Here is an 18,474-nt window from a genome sequence, read left to right as displayed (position 1 = left end):
AGCTGATAGGTTCTGCTGTCCATACATACAGTACATGCTACATACATACATAGTGCTGTGATGTCACAAGTTCACAACAATACTTAGTGCACCAATCACTAATAAGTAGTCAGACCTGTTAAAATGTGAAGTTGCACGTATTGCACCAAAATATTTGCATCATTAGTGCCGATTTCGCAATTGCAAATATATTGGAGCACTCTATCTGCATATAAGGCTATTGTAATGTTCTGCCGTGCCAACCATTTTCTCCAGTCTCAGGAAACTTCTAGCAGCTTGAAAAATGTAGCTATAGTGACCCACGCCTGTATTTCGCGCGAATATTACATTGCCGATTTTGCGAATATATGACGAATATTCTACCAAATATTCGCAAAATATAGCGAATTCGAATATTGCCCCTGCCGCTCATCACTAGTGATGGCTAAATCTCCTCCCCTTTCTCCTTCTGCCTGAACTGTGACCTCTACACAGGCCGCTCCTAGTCACCTCTGTGTGCATCAGCAACCAATGAGAGGAGGAGCACACACAGCTATATGTACCACCTTAATCAAGGTGCATAGGTAGGTATAGAGTAGGACCTTCCTGACCGGAGACCACCGTGGCACTGGGTAGGTGGACACAGATGTGTGTCAAAATATATTGGCTAAGAGTCTTAGATTTTATCATTAGAGTGAGGGCTTAATCCATATGTTATGTTTGCATCTATTATTATAGTGCATTCTTTTTTGTGATTGTATAAATGTAGACATGCACATCCACATACGGTATTTACTATTATATCGTGCAGGATGTTTTCTATCTTTTTTTTTCTTCCGTGATTTAATTAAATCGTCTACGATCAAAACCTTTTATCTGGTATGTAATAAGGTTCTCCAGTTCTCAATTTTCAGGGAAGCTGGGAGAGATGATAGCATGTCCATCTGAGAAAAGAGTATCACTCTTTGATTAAAATTCCTCTAAGTTCATTCCTTGCTAAGTATTTTTTTTTTCATGTGTGTCTTCCAAATTTACTGAAATATATTCGATAACTAGAAAAAAAAAAACTTTAATCAAAGCTAAGCTAACGGCGAAAGTGGCACAAAGCTGTCAAAATGTAAAATAAGCAATGTTGATTCTTATTACTGCTGCACTATAAAGCAGACAATCATAAAAAAAATATATAAAATCTTAGAATTGTGAGAGAAATACAGTTCACTGCAAAAGTATCTTCATCCTGTCTCTTTATAGTGGAAATCTGTTTTTGTTTTAAAGTTAATACAAGGCACTTACTAATGTATTGGGGTTGTCCATATTGCCTCCTTTGCTGGCTTAATTCATTTTTCCATCACAATACACACTGCTTGTTTCCAGGGGTTACGACCACCCTGCAATCCAGCAGCGGTGGTCGTGCTTGCACACTATAGGACCTGCACTTGTGCCCCATCTGTAACTGTGGCCGTCTGCCCTGACCTATTGCTTGTTCGACTTTGCCTCTGCCTCATCCTTCAGTCCTGCATTGTTGCTCCTGCTGTACCTCTGGTACCTTGCACTGGTACTCCCTGGTCTGTCTGGACCAACTGCCTCGTGTGCTAGCTCTCCTGAAGAGGAAGCGACCTGGTGTTCTCCTCGGAAAAGTCTATCCCCACCATTAGGGGTACTGCGAAGAACGAGGGTTTCACTTAGACAATGCCCTTAGAGGAGGTAGGCCACATAGCACAGTGGGTTCACACCCGCTGGTTCATCACAGAAACCTTCCCCTCCATTCTGTTTGCAATGGAGACCAAGCAAAACATACCTACTCCAAAATATAATAGATAAAATATTTCTACAGGACTATAATAGGAGTTTGCACAATATGCTATCTCTTTTTTTCTCATACATGATGCAGGCTGGGCATTACAGCTGCAGAGGCAATTGTACAATGCACAGAGAGTCTCCATCGTACAGTAGGTCCAATTTATTGTAAGAGACCCGTGCAGAAGACTTGACAGACTTCCAACTGTTGCTCCAGCAGTTGTCCTCCACACGTAATGTCAGATCGGTTTTCTGAATGCAATATATGGTAACTTTCAAATTTTATTCACAATTCAATTTGTCTATCTGCGGTTTTACTGAGAACCCCATATATCACATCATTATATCAGGCTCAGCATTAATGTACCTGTAGGCTGTTATTTAGGATTTAATGCACAATAACATTTTAAGGGATGGACCATTTAAGAAGAGAAAATGATGATCAGAGATTATCAGGTTAAACTTAAAGGGGTTAGCACATGTCAGACATTGATGCCATATTGCTAGGATATGCCATTAATGTCTGTCAATTTGCTGTCCATTCATTGCTATGGGAGTTCCAAAAATAGCTGAGCAAGCATGCTTGGCCATTTTCAGAAGTTTTATAGCGGTGAATGAAGAGTGTGCTGCGCATGCACGGTCACCTCCCCATTCACCTCTATGGGACTGACAGAAATCGCCAAGTCAGTGCTTGGCTATTTTTGGACTTCCTATAGAGTTGAATGGAGGGTGGCCGCTCTTGTACCTGTACTAATCTGACATTGATGGCATATCCAAGCGATATGCCATCAATGTCGGAGATGGAAATACTCAGAGTCACTGAGCTTTCAAAAACGTTTGATATGTCATAGCAACATATGAAAGTTTTTGATCGGTGGGGGTCTGGGTGCTGAGACCCCCATGGATCGCTAAAAAAAGGAGAGAGAACTCATATAGCCCACTCTCTTTCCTCGCTGCAGTTGATGGGCTCAATATAAAGTCTATCGCCCATCTCAATGCCATCTCCTGCAGTTAGGAGAAAGAGTGCTCTATATAATAATAATCTTTATTTATATAGTAACATAGTATATAAGGCTGAAAAAAGACATTTGTCCATCCAGTTCGGCCTGTTATCCTGCAAGTTGATTAAGAGGAAGGCAAAAAACCCCAGTGAGGTACAAGCCAATTTTCCCCACTTTAGAGGGGAAAAATTCCTTCCCGACTCCAATCAGGCAATCAGAATAACTCCCTGGATCAACGACCCTTCTCTAGTAGCCATAGCCTGTAATATTATTACGCTCCAGAAATACATCCAGGCCCCTCTTAAATTTCCTTTAGTGAACTCACCATCACCACCTCCTCAGGCAGAGAGTTCCATAGTCTCACTGCTCTTACCGTAAAGAATCCTTTTCTATGTTTGTGTACAAACCTTCTTTCCTCCACATGCAGAGGATGTCCTCTCGTCACAGTCCTGGGTATAAATAGATAATGGGATAGATCTCTTTACTGACCCCTGATATATTTATACACAGTAATTAGATCTCCCCTCAGTCGTCTTTTTTCTAAAGTGAATAACCCTAATTTTGATAATCTTTCAGGGTACTGTAGTCCTCCCATTCCAGTTATTACTTTAGTTGCCCTCCTCTGAACCCTCTCCAGCTCTGCTATGTCTGCCATGTTCACAGGAGCATAGAACTGTACACAGTACTCCATGTGTGGTCTGACTAGCGATTTGTAAAGTGGACTATGTTCTCATCACGGGCATCTATGCCCCTTTTGATGCAACCCATTATCTTATTGACCTTGGCAGCAGCTGCCATGACACAGGTTTTTACTGCTTAGTTTGTCATTTATTAAAATTCCTAGGTCCTTTTCCATGTCAGTGTTACCCAGTGTCTTACCATTTAGTATGTACCGGTGACTTGCATTATTCCTTCCCATGTGCATAACCTTACATTTGTCAGTGTTAAACCTCATGTGCCACTTCTCTGCCCAAGCCCCTAATCTATCCAGATCCCTCTGTAGCAGTATACTGTCCTCTTCCGTGTTAATTACTTTACACAGTTTAGTGTCATCTGCAAAAATTTATATTTTACTGTGCAAGCCTTCTACAAGATCATTAATAAATATATTGAAGAGAATGGGGCCCAATACTGACCCCTGAGGTACTCCGCTAGTGACAGTGACCCAATCTGAGTGTGTACCATTAATAACCACCCTCTGTTTTCTATCATTGAGCCAGTTACTTACCCACATACAGACGTTTTCTCCCAGTCCAAGCATTCTCATTTTATATACTAACCTTTTATGTGGTACAGTGTCAAATGCTTTGGAGAAGTCCAGATATATGACATTCATTGATTCGCCGCTGTCAAGTCTAGAACTTACCTCCTCATAGAAACTGATTAAATCAGTTTGACATGACGGATCCCTCATGAAGCCATGCTGATATGATATTATTTGCTTATTTTCATTGAGATCCTCAAAGATAGCTTCTCTTAGAAAACCTTCAAACAGTTTACCCACAACAGATGTTAAACTTACCAGCCTATAGTTTCCGGGCTCTGTTTTTGCACCCTTTTTGAGTATTGGCACCACATTTGCTATGCGCCAATCCTGTGGAACACTCCCTGTCAGTATAGAGTCTGTAAATAAGGGTCTGGCTATGACATTACTTAATTCTCTTAGGATACAGGGGTGTATGCCATCTGGCCCTGGCGATTTGTCTATTTTAATATTTTTAAGTCGCTGTTGTACTTCTTCCTGGGTCAGACGGGGCACTTTTAATGGGGAATATACTTTGAATACAGTGAATACAGTGGAGAATTTTTTTATAGCTTTGCTTTCTCCTCGTCACTCTCTGCAACTCCCCCCTCAATGCCCTGTAGAGGGCTGACACCTTCAGATACTTTTTACTATTTATATAATTGAACAACATTTTAGGGTTAGTTTTGCTCTCTTTTGCAATTAATCTCTCGGTCTCTAGTTTGGCGGCTTTAATTAGTTTTTTATATATTCTATTTTTTTCCCTATAGTTTTCAGTGCTTCCTCGCTAACCTTCTGTTTTAGTGATTTAAATGCTTTCTTTTTGTCATTTATTGCTTTCTTTACAGTTCTATTTATCCACATTGGTTTCTTCTTGTTCCTTAACCTTTTATTCCCATAAGGTATGTACTTCTCACAATTAGATTTCAGGATGCTTTTAAAAATATCCCATTTTGTGGTTGTATTTTTATTTTTGAGGACTTTGCCCCAGTTAGTTAGGCCTATGGCCTCTCTTAGTTGGCTAAATATAGCACCAACATATTCACAGCAATTTAGAATCAGGGCGTTCATGTACAAACATAAGTAACATAACAACAAGCAAGTCAACATTTAAAACAAGAGGAATGAGGGCCCTGCTCTCAAGAGCTTTCCATCTATGAGGGGTGATACAGAAGGTAAGAAGTGCTTGTTTTGTACAATGGTCTGACCATCTTAACACAATAGGAAGTTAAATATAAAGCTGCATGAGCCATCACCAGCCGATATCTGTAGAACGTCTTAATTGATGAGATGTGGGTATTTGATGATGGATCAAGTTCAGAAGAATGACGATGAAGGGGGATGAATTAATAAGAGTTAGATTAGGGGATGTGATAGGCAAACCTAAAAATATGTGTTTTTTTTAGGGAGCCCCTAAAACTGTGAAAGTTGATAATCAACCTAAAGGCTTGGGGTAGGTCATTCCAGAAAACTTGTGCAGCTCGGGAGAAATTTTGAAGATGGGAGCGAGATTTGGATTATGGTGGACATTAGTCATAAATCATTGACTGAAGAGAGAACATGGATTGGATGGTAGACAGAAATGAGGGAGGAGATGTAGGTGAGTGCAGCAGTGTGGAAAGCTTTGTATGTGAGAATAAGTAGTTTAAATTGAATCTTGTACTGTATGGGCAACCAGTGCAAAGACCGGCACAGGGTTGAGGCATTGGAGTAGCAGCTAGATAGATGAGCCTGGCTGCTGCATTCAGCATAGATTGGAGATGGTAAAGTTTGGTGAGGGGGAGACCAATAAGCAATTAAAGCAATCAAGACGGGAATGGATCAGGGCAACAATAAGAGCTTTTGTTGTTTCCACAGTAAGAAAGGGGCAGATTCTAGAGATGTTTTTGAGGTGCAGGCAGCATGAGCTGCAAGCGATTAAATATAGTCAGTGAAGGAAAGTGTCAAACATAACAAACAGAGGGTGTGCTGCCTGGGCGTTACGGTAGTGCCACACACTGAAATAGAGATATAAGGTTTAGGTAGGGTAGTAGATGGAGAAAACACAATTAGTTAAATTTTTTATAGATTCAAGGGTTGAAGTGTATAGTTGGGTGTCATTGGCATAGTGATAGTACTGAAAATCAAATCTACTAATAGTCTGTCCGATCGGCGATGTGTAGAGAGAGAAATGGAGAGGACCTGTGACAGTGAAGGCGAGAAGTTTGTGATCAGAGAGTGGGAAAGTAGAGTTAGTAAAGTCAGAATTGGAGCAGAGCTGTAAAAAGACCAGGTATGTTACGATCTTTGTGTCTGAGAGTTAGAAAGTTGTGAAAGGCATAGGGAAGTGGAAATAAATAGAAGCTGGGAGGCAGACCCGGAGATAGGGCTGTCCATGGGGATGTTAAAGTCCCCATAATGAGAGTTGGTAATTCTGAGGAAAGGAAGTGTGGCAGCCAGGCAGCAAAGTGAAATAACCACCACTCTGAGGGAGAGGGGATGGAATAGTCTGAGGGTGTATTTCTACCTTAAATTGCACACTGACTAATACAGATGTTGTAGTTTGCCCCCAAAAAATGGTGATTTGCAATGTCCCAAAAGCTCAGATGCAGTGCTGGTGCACTGAGCATGCATAAAATGGCCACCGCCGCCGCCACCCACCTAACTAACAGAATTTTAAAAGTTAGTATTTTTGGTCAATGAGCTCAGGGCAGGGTAAAACGATAGTGCCCTGCACCCACACAACTATTTGTCTGTAGATCGCTGAGTTAGATTCTCTCCTATGCTCTCCCTGAAATCACAAGTCCAGCAGCATCCTCTCCCTACACTTGTAACAGAAGAGTGATTTGCAGCGTGCAGAGCCTGGGTCACATGCTGCTCTGGCCAATCACAGCCATGCCATTAGTAGGCATGGCTGTGATGGCCTCTTGGGGAAAGTAGTATGACGCTTGTTAATTGGCTGCTGTGCAGCCTTTCAAAAAGCACCAAGAAAGCGCCGAACACCGAACCCAAACTTTTACGAAAATGTTCGGGTTCGGGGTCCAAAAATCCTAAAGTTCGGTACGAACCTTAACTTTACAGTTCGGGTTCACTCAACCCTATTGATGACTTATCGTTAGTATAGGTAATCAATAATAATAATAATAATAATAACCTTTATTTATATAGTGCCAACATATTCCGCAACACGGGTCCGACTCCTGACACCCCCCTCATCAGCTGTTTGAAGAGAAGGCATACGAGCACTGCCTTCTCTGCTCTGTTTACCTGCTCGCCGTAGCAATTACAGTGGTGATCAGGTATAATTACAAGTATGGCGTCCCCATTCACTTCTATGGCATGGCTCTGTAGAATACACTTGAACAGTCAGATCTTTCCCATAGAAGTAAATGGGAATACCATACTTAATTACGTAATTATACCTGCTCAGAACTGCAATTGCTATGGTGAGCAGGTAAACAGAGCAGAGAAGGCAGCGCTCGTATGATTAACGGGCGGGGGTGCCGGCAGTCGGACCCCAGCCGATCTGATATTGAGGATAGGTCATCAATAGAAAAAAAGTGGATAACCCCTTTAAATGAACTTGAAAAGAAACACAACATATATGGCGGCAGGTGATGAATGTCACCTTGGCATCAGATAAATCATAATTAGGGCTCATGCACAGGACTTTAGTTTCGGTCCGCATCTGAGCCTCTATTTTTGTGGATCGGATGTTGACCCATTCATCTCAAGGGGCTGCAAAAGATGTGGACAACACAAGTCCATTAAACAGCACCACAAAAAAAAGAACATGTCTTTATTCTTGTCTGTTTTGCGGACAAGGATAAGACAAAAAAAAAGTCAGCATGCACTTTGCGGTATCCATGTTTTTCCATTACGAGTTTTGCGGACCGCAAAATACTTATGGCCGTGTGTATGAGGCCTAATGAAAACAAATTTTAATTATTCACATGGGTACAAGATAAAAAATATAACACCAAAGTTTTAGCATTGAACACCAGGTGGAAAACTTTAGATGGTAACAGGATGCTAGCATGATCTTGGCACCAGCTAAATCAGGTTACATGAAAGAGATTCCCCTGTCAATCTGCACCTTCTCCAGAGAGCTTTACATGTATAAAACAAAAATAATGGCCCCCAGCCATAATGTCATTTACTTTACTTATTTTCCCTCTTAAGGGATAGAGGAGCCTTTATTACCTTGTTTTCATAGGATACTTTCCCTAACCTGTATTTGCCTTTATTTCCGCTCATGAAAATAAAAATGTGTAATTTCCGTATATATTTTTTATGGTAAAAGAGCATTACTTGAATAAATCTTTTTATGGCCTGAACTGAAAAGAAATATATAAAAACTAAATAAATAGCACAGCTGTTGTCGCAGCAAAGACATCCAAATCAAATTAATAGCTGAAACTTTCTCTATATTAAGCTTCCTCCATAATTCTTTGCACAGGGATGGCCAACATGAGGCTCTCCAGCTGTTGCAAAACTACAACTCCCAGCATGCCCAGACTGCCTACACCTATCACCCTACGAAAGGGCATGGTGGCAGTTATAGTTTTACAACAGCTGGAGAGCCTCATATTGGCCATCCCTGTGCAAAGAATTATGGAGGAAGCTTAAGGCCTCTTTCACACGGGCGTTGCGGATTGGGGCCGGATGCGTTCAGGGAAAATGGTGCGATTTGGACACTAAAACAAGTCCGTTTTCACTGCGATTGTGTTCAGGGTTTGCGTTTTTTCCGCGCGGGTGACATGCGGATTGCCAGCGTTTTTTCCGCGCGTGAAAAAAAACGCAACCATCCTTTTGAGTCACATGTTCATTATCCAGACATATAAATACCCCCAGCATCCTCTTCTTTTTGGGAAAGCTCCATTTTGTGTGGATAGAAGCTGTTGTGTGTTTGATTTTGTTCCTTAGCAGGATGTCTGCTTTCTCCTTATCATATACTGACCATGTGCTTTTGCACTGGCTGGTATCCCGTTGCTTTGGGGAGCGGAGAGAAAGTATTGAGGAGGAACTGCAGAGGAAGAGAATGTGGGTTCATCCGATTATGGCGCATAGGGCTAGTAAAGGTCAACATTTTTTGCTTACAGCCGAATGTCCATTTCCACCTTTGATCGGCTTTTGTCGGAGTTGAGGCCTGGGTTGACCTTCATGGACACCAACATGCGGCATTGTGTTTCTGCAGAGGAACGGCTCATAATAACTCTCCGGTAGGTAAAATAGTGTGTAGTTATAAAGAAATAAAAGTAAATTATTGTGGATTTATAGATGATGTTTTCAGTACGTGCCTCAGCCCCGGCAAAAACTAGTGCATGTACCACTTTTTGGGGGCGTACACAGATCACATACCCCTTCAAGTTGAATGGGTCTTGATCTGTCTGCGGCATGCGCACGGATGCTGCCATGCATTTAGGGCCGCAAATAGCAGTCCCCAATGCACATAATGGCCAGCACAAGTTCGTGTGCCTGAGCCCTAAAAGAGAGTATGGTTACATTGTTTTCATACTTATGCTATTTTTTCTGTTTCCCTACAGATTTTTGGCCACGGGGAATTCTTTTTCGTCACTCCACTTCGAGTTTCGCATGGGGACCTCAACCATAGCTGGCATAGTAAGGGGAACCTGTGCCACTATTTGGTTGCGGCTGCGAGCTGCCACAACCAACAAGGCAGCAGTGGCTAAATATTGCCCAGGGCTTCCTGGAGAGGGCACAATTTCCCAACTGTATTGGTGCCCTTGACGGGAAGCACATACGGGTGAAGAAGCCACCGAATTCAGGGTCCCGATTCTATAATTATAAGCAGTTTTTCTCTGTAGTTTTGTTGGCCTTGGTTGACACAAACTACAGGTTTATAATTGTAGATATCGGGGCCTATGGAAGTTCGGCAGATGCTCGCATCTTCCGGGCTTCCAGAATGAGTCGGTGGCTTCAGACCAACCAACTGGACATTCCCCAGCCAGCTCCTCTTCCTGGATCCTCTGGACCACCTGCACCCTTTGTCGTAGTTGGCGATGAGGGGTTTGCACTCTCTCGAAACCTAAGGCGTCCTTTTCCCAGGCGAGGATTGGACACGAAAAGGCAAACCTTCAATTATCGCCTAAGCCAAGGCCGAAGATATGTGGAGTGTGCCTTCAGGATCTTAGCCAGCAAATGGCGTATCTTTCTTTCTGCCATCCAGATGGCCCTGGAAAATGTAAACACAGTCATCAAAGCATGTGTAGTGCTCCATAATTACATTCGTATATATGAGGCTACTCAGGATGAAGATACCCAAGCCTTTACAGCACCAGACCATGGAGAGCCCTCTCAACTCGGAAGAGCTGGTTCAGCAGGACTGAGGGTGAGGGAATTATTTGCAGATACAGGGAGTGCAGAATTATTCGGCAAGTTGTATTTTTGAGGATTAATTTTATTATTGAACAACAACCATGTTCTCAATGAACCCAAAAAACTCATTAATATCAAAGCTGAATATTTTTGGAAGTAGTTTTAAGTTTGTTTTTAGTTTTAGCTATTTTAGGGGGATATCTGTGTGTGCAGGTGACTATTACTGTGCATAATTATTAGGCAACTTAACAAAAAACAAATATATACCCATTTCAATTATTTATTTTTACCAGTGAAACCAATATAACATCTCAACATTCACAAATATACATTTCTGACATTCAAAAACAAAACAAAAACAAATCAGTGACCAATATAGCCACCTTTCTTTGCAAGGACACTCAAAAGCCTGCCATCCATGGATTCTGTCATTGTTTAGATCTGTTCACCATCAACATTGCGTGCAGCAGCAACCACAGCCTCCCAGACACTGTTCAGAGAGGTGTACTGTTTTCCCTCCTTGTAAATCTCACATTTGATGATGGACCACAGGTTCTCAATGGGGTTCAGATCAGGTGAACAAGGAGGCCATGTCATTAGATTTTCTTCTTTTATACCCTTTCTTGCCAGCCACGCTGTGGAGTACTTGGACGCGTGTGATGGAGCATTGTCCTGCATGAAAATCATGTTTTTCTTGAAGGATGCAGACTTCTTCCTGTACCACTGCTTGAAGAAGGTGTCTTCCAGAAACTGGCAGTAGGACTGGGAGTTGAGCTTGACTCCATCCTCAACCCGAAAAGGCCCCACAAGCTCATCTTTGATGATACCAGCCCAAACCAGTACTCCACCTCCACCTTGCTGGCGTCTGAGTCGGACTGGAGCTCTCTGCCCTTTACCAATCCAGCCATGGGCCCATCCATCTGGCCCATCAAGACTCACTCTCATTTCATCAGTCCATAAAACCTTAGAAAAATCAGTCTTGAGATATTTCTTGGCCCAGTCTTGACGTTTCAGCTTGTGTGTCTTGTTCCGTGGTGGTCGTCTTTCAGCCTTTCTTACCTTGGCCATGTCTCTGAGTATTGCACACCTTGTGCTTTTGGGCACTCCAGTGATGTTGCAGCTCTGAAATATGGCCAAACTGGTGGCAAGTGGCATCTTGGCAGCTGCACGCTTGACTTTTCTCAGTTCATGGGCAGTTATTTTGCGCCTTGGTTTTTCCACACGCTTCTTGCGACCCTGTTGACTATTTTGAATGAAACGCTTGATTGTTCGATGATCACGCTTCAGAAGCTTTGCAATTTTAAGAGGGGGGCATCCCTCTGCAAGATATCTCACTATTTTTGAATTTTCTGAGCCTGTCAAGTCCTTCTTTTGACCCATTTTGCCAAAGGAAAGGAAGTTGCCTAATAATTATGCACAGCTGATATAGGGTGTTGATGTCATTAGACCACACCCCTTCTCATTACAGAGATGCACATCACCTAATATGCTTAATTGGTAGTAGGCTTTCGAGCCTATACAGCTTGGAGTAAGACAACATGCATAAAGAGGATGATGTGGTCAAAATACTCATTTGCCTAATAATTCTGCAGTGGATACATCCTGGATGGATATTTTTTTTAGCTAGTTTGTTCATATTTTTGTAGTTAGGGACTCGCAAGACAATGAGGACCCTTGACGTGGGTTGCGAGCTTACATATTTGGCAGACATCCGGGGGAGATTTATCAGAATGTGCGAAATATACCAATAGCTGATATTCTATTGATATTTCTCCACAATATGTTTATTATAAATGTCTGTGAAATATGGACTAATACCTCATTAATAGGAACCGAGCAATGTGATGCGTTATATTTGCGAAATCATCAATAACGGTAATTGTGGTTAAGGGGAACAACAAATAAACAAACATGACTAAGTACACACACTATGCCTCAAATCTAGTGAAGAGTGAAAGGTGACCTCCAATCCAGGTGGGAGCCTCGCCATGACAGGTGACAGTATGAGCAAGTCCTCATGGTATGCAAACTCATACGCTGGAACCTATTCCCTGCTCATACTGTCCCAAGGCCAAATATAGAGAGCAGGGGCTAAAATATCCCTTACCTTTCACCATGAAGGGCCCATCGTCTCCCTGAGACCGAGGCAAAACACACAACTAGGAAAATCAGGAGAACTTAGCTTGAGATGAGCGGGGCGCACAGGATACTCAAACAACCATCATTGGACTGGCGATAAGGTAAATATGCTGAGCTAAGTACACCCTGAGAGGCGAAAGGAAAGTGGGCCTCTTCACAGACCCCAAGCACCATCTGTGTAGAGGTGTGATCCGCCCCACAACCACCAGAAAATAAACACCGAAACACCTGTCAGATGCACTCACGTGTCTCTAGTCCAGTGTTGGAAAAAGTGTGTCTCTACAGCTGTGACTAGAATACAACTCCAACCATTCCCTGCTGTAGGCTGATAGCTGTAGGCAGTCTTGGCAGGCTGGGAGTTGGAGTTCTGCAACAGCTGGAGAGCCGCACTTTGCCCATCCCTGCTCACTGCTATCTGATATTCTCTGCAATGTCCCAGGAGACTATGTTTTTTTTTGTCTAGTAGGAGTATTGTGGCTACTGTACTACATATTATTAATGTAATGTTGAAATAAAAGTGTGTACATTGTAGTACATGATATTTTAATGACGGACATGTATTCTGAAGATGTTGATTAAAGAACGTATTTGGCCTTGTGTACTTTGAAATAAAGGGTATAGTTATTTAAATACTGTAAAACACATTCCAATACATCCATAGTGTACATTGTGTGTGTAATGTATGATAATAAAAAGTATCCCGAGGGAGATGGGGAATGAGTCAAATAATAAAGTGTTCATTAAGAAAAAGCAGACAAGTAAATAACCAAAATAAACGTGTTTAATAAAGATTATCTGTTTCACCTTTATATTTTTTGCTGATAGGACCTCCTGTCCTGGCCAACATAACTAAATAAAATACACAAAAAAAAATAATAACTGAACAAAATGTGTGGGCGAGGATGCGCCTGCCTCATACTGTGGGCCATGGTAAGTGGCATATGAGGAGGGACCTGGCTGTGGCGCTGGCATACTTTGTGAAGATGAGTGGCCCGGTTGCCGGTAAGCGGCCTCTCCACTGTATGTAGGCCCATAATGCTGAGGTGGGGGGCCATAGTGTTGCCCTTGAGGAGGGTATTGGGATGGCTGTGGGTACATTTGCGGAGGTGGCCTTGGCACAGGCCCACTGGTGTTGCCATATATTCGCCAGTACTCACAGGCCCTAAAAAGAGTGGCTGCCTCCAGAGCAATACTGATTACCGATTGGATACGAAAGCATCGTTCTGAAGGCAGATTCCGAAAGTGGGTGGCCAGACTCCTTGCGTAGAGGTCAAAAGTGTCCTCATGGCGAGCACGATTGAGGTACTCAAGCACCTGCAGGTTTACTGAGGTGTCCACAGGCTGGGCTGGTCTCTTTCGGCGTGTGTGGCCTGCCAATGCTGCCTCAACTTCCACAGGAGGGGGAGCAGTCGCTTGGGATGCACTGGATGCGCTCCCTACTTCAACATCAGTAGGAGGTGGCGAGGATGGCCCTTCTGCCTCACAGGCACTGGAGTGCTGCTCCAAAGGTTCCTCCACGTCCTCCTAAAGGTTGTCCTCCGTTCTATTAAAAAAGGTGGAAAAACATTAGTGAACAGTTATCAAATGGGTGTCATGTGTTTCTCGGACATTCCTCCGTTAATTTATCCAAAATCCAAAAATAACAAAATAAAAGAATGATACTGGTTGCTATTGACAACTAAGGCCAGCTATACTTGACACAATTTGAAAGAATCCACACCATTATATGAAAAACACATTTAGCACTTTTGGATACAATCTGCACAAAAAATATATAGGCGCATACACATGACAGACGGGATATTATTACTAATATTTCTTATACACCAAGCCCACATCAAAATTGCATTGAAGGCTCAAATATAGTTAGCTTATATATACGTAACATCATATTATTCACATTACTATAACATCATTTGTAGATTATGAAAATATTACTTACGGACGCAAATCCATTATGGCACGCAGGAACATAAGCTGCTCCTTATACATATATGGCCGCTTCTTTGAGAGGCCAGACCCACTGCGGCTATGTACCATTTCCTTGCGGAACTGGTCTCTGCAGCTCCGCCATCGGTTTTTCACCTCTTCAACTGAAATGTGAAAATATAAGAAAAAAATATTAACATTCTCTGTACTGTTTGACATGTACTAGGACACATACTACAGGATGCCACATGTACTTGGCCACATACTACAGGATACCACATGTACTAGGCCACATACTACAGGATACCACATGTACTAGGACACATACTACAGGATACCACATGTACTAGGACACATACTACAGGATACCACATTAGATTACAATTTGAACTTACATAAAGCATGACGATTCTTTTCGGACGTCTTGCCCCACACATTTGAAAAAAGCTCCTGCATAACCTCCTGCCAGGCAGCTTCCTTTTTGTAGTGGTCGTGGTACTCCACGGAGCGTGTGTCCCAAATGCAGGGCCTCTCCTGCACCAGGATAATCATTCGCTCCACATCAAGTGGTCTGGGGATTTTAGGCATGGTACACAAAATAGAACTGCAGGGGCTGGGAGAAATGTTTGGATCTGCTCCAGACTTGAAAAACGCTCAGCAGATCCTTGAAAAAGCCAACTTCCTGGGTCATGTGACAGCCCAGTTGCTAAGTTACATCCTTTTAAATTGAAACACAACGCAACACATTACATCCGCATGCACTGCGTGTTTCACGCAGCCCCATTCACTTCTATGGGGCCTGCGTTGCGTGAAAAACGCAGAATATGGAACATGCTGCGATTTTCACGCAACGCAGAAGTGATGCGTGAAAAACAACGCTCATGTACACAGCCCCATAGAAATGAATGGGTCCGGATTCAGTGCGGGTGCAATGCAGTCACATGACGCATTGCACCCGCACGGAAAACTCGCTCGTGTGAAAGGGGCCTAATGTAGAGAAAGTTTCTGCTGGCCATGCCTGCCTTTGCACATCCATTCAAACTCTTAAACACACACACACAGACACACATACATAATGAAAATAATCCAAATAATTGTATCTAAAGTCTTGGAAAAGAATGTCTAATGAAGACACCAGAAAATGTGTAAAAAAAAAACTATTATAATAGTAAGAAAAATAACAGACTTTATAGTGAATATGTTTTAATTTAAAGGGGAAATCCATCTTAAAAATCTTCTTCTGCAATGTCAGAAAGGCATCTGTGGTCACGGCTTTCTGACAATTTTCAAATCATTAAAGAAGGTTTCTGCGAGAGGAGTGAGTATATTGATCCATCGAAATATAGATATTAAAATAGTAAACACAGCTATAGATGAGGACGGTCGATATGTATGTATCGACTGTATTCTGGAAGGCAGACCGTGGATTATAGCGAATGTATATTTTCCCCCCCCTTTTAGACCAGACGTCCTATTAAAAATAAATGAATTTGTGTATAGAGTGGGTGATAAGCTACTTTTAGTTATGGGGGATTTTAATAATGTAATGGATAGAAATAGACTAAATAATACCCAACTAATCAATACCGGATTAAAACGAAGAGATATTACATTAGAATTGGGGTGGATCGATATTTGGAGGGAGATGAATCCTAAGTTAAAAAGATATTCATGTTTTTCCAAGACATATAAGAGTTTATCACGGATTGACTTAGTTTTTACCAACAATAAAGGTGCACAGGATGTTGAACAGGTTAAGTATGGAAGACGAGGGATTTCGGATCACAATTTAATTATTATAAAGACAAAAACAAAAACTAAAAAATAGAGGGATGAAGATAAGTATAGGTTGGATCAATATAATGGGTATTCATGATAAGGTAATAAAAGAGATTAGGGAATACTTTGAAATTAATGAGGGGTCAACTAAAAATAACATAGTATGGGATGCCGCAAAGGCTTTTATAAGAGGGATTGTCACTAAATACACTATGGTATACAGGAAGAGCATAAAGAAAAAGATTATGGATTTAGAAAGTGAGGTGGAAAGACTTGAAAAGAAATATATAGATGATCCTACTGCCCAAAATTATAAAGAGTGGACAGATAAAGCAGCTAAATTTGAAACAGAGCTGCTTTTAATGGCCAAACAACAGAAAGAGAATTATGTAAGGGATAATTTTATACATGCACATATACCCGGTAAAAAGTTGGCAGCTTTGGTGGCAACCCCCATTAAAAATAAATATATCCATAGTTTGATGGACAAATCTGGTCACAAAATCATGGAACAATCAGCTAAAATAATATTCCTTAAGGAATACTTTGAGGATATGTATAGTAGCAAGATAAACAAAAGTGGGGGGGGGGAACTACAACAATTTTTGGGCAAAATCTCTACCTCCATGCTAACAGCTGATCAAAGAGAGAGTTTAGAAGCCCCTATAAATTCGGTAGAGGTGGAGGCAATATTGTCGAAGATAACCAAGAATAAGACCCCAGGAATAGACGGCATCCCATTTGAAATCTATGTACAATATAAAGAGTTACTGATTCCGAAACTTCTTACAATGTGGACCGCCTCGTGGGAGATAGGGAAACTCCCATATTCTGTGAGAGAGGCTTTGATCACACTTATTTTAAAACCAGGGAAAGATCCAACATTACCGGACTCATACCGTCCTATTTCATTAATAAATACTGACAACGAAATATTAGCAAGGATTCTAGCAAATAGACTTGGGAGAGTGGCCCCGGGGATTATTCATGAGGATCAATCAGGTTTTATGTCAGGCAAAACCACAACTGATAACATAATGAGATACTTTATGGGCACCAAGCTGGAGCCCACAAATGTCGGAGAACGTATGATTGTAACTATAGATGCATCTAAGGCCTTTGATACGATAGATGGCCCTTCCTATTCGCTACATTGAAGAGAATGGGGTTCGGAGATAATTTTATGGATTGGGTCAGGCTGTTGTACACCGAGGCCTCTGCAAGGATAATATTGAATGGTGAGTACTCAAGCAAAAATAAGCATTGGCAGGGGGGTTAGGCAGGGCTGCCCCCTGTCCCCCTTGCTATTTGCTATAGCCATGGAACCCCTAGCTGATTTGATTAGACAAGATAAAGAAATTGTGGGTTTCAGGTTTGGGGCCCATGAGGAAAAAATTTCCCTTTATGCAGATGATATCATGCTGTTTGTGGGATCACATAGCTCACTAGGGAGGATTTTTCAAGTATTTAAAGACTATAGTAACTATGCTGGATTGAATATAAACTGGTCGAAATCAGCTTGTATCCCGATTGATCCTCTGAATGTTTTTTTTTACCGGGTCCACTCAAATTTAAAGAAGGGCAGGAACCGGTTAAGTATCTAGGAATCCAGATAACATCTAATCCTAGGGACTATGTACAGTTGAATGTACTCCCAAAAATATATGAGATGCGCAAAAGGATAGAGGTTTGAAAAAGAATACACATTTCGATGGCGGGTCGGATTTTGCTTGGGAAAATGTGTATGTTGCCTTCCTTGAACTATATATTTTGGAATGCACCGATAATAATCCCGAAGAGAATTTTTAAAATAATAGGCACTTTAATAACGGATTTGATAAAAAAAAACGAGAATAAGAACACAGATATTGTATATTCACGAGAAAGAGGGTGGATTATCGGTTCCCGATTTGGACCTTTATTTTTTGGCCGGGCAGATCAAAAACTTGATAACGTGGAGTAAATCACATAACTGTAAGAACATGATAGCAGGGCTTAACCACTTGCCATCTGGGCCATTTGCCCCCTTCCTGACCAGGCCAAATTTTGCAAAACTGACATATCTCACTTTATGTGGTAATAACTTTGGAACGCCTTTATTTATCCAAGTCATTCAGAGATTGTTTTCTCGTGACACATTGTACTTCATGATAGTCATAAATTTGAGTCAAAATATTTCACCTTTATTTATGAAAAAATCCCAAATTTACCCCAAAATTTGAAACATTCGCAATTTTCTAAATTTCAATTTCTCTGCTTTTAAAACAGAAAGTGATAACTCATAAAATA

This window comes from Bufo bufo, chromosome 2 (assembly GCF_905171765.1).
Source record: "Bufo bufo chromosome 2, aBufBuf1.1, whole genome shotgun sequence".
Classification (NCBI taxonomy): Eukaryota; Metazoa; Chordata; class Amphibia; order Anura; family Bufonidae; genus Bufo; species Bufo bufo.
This window is presented reverse-complemented; position numbering follows the sequence as displayed.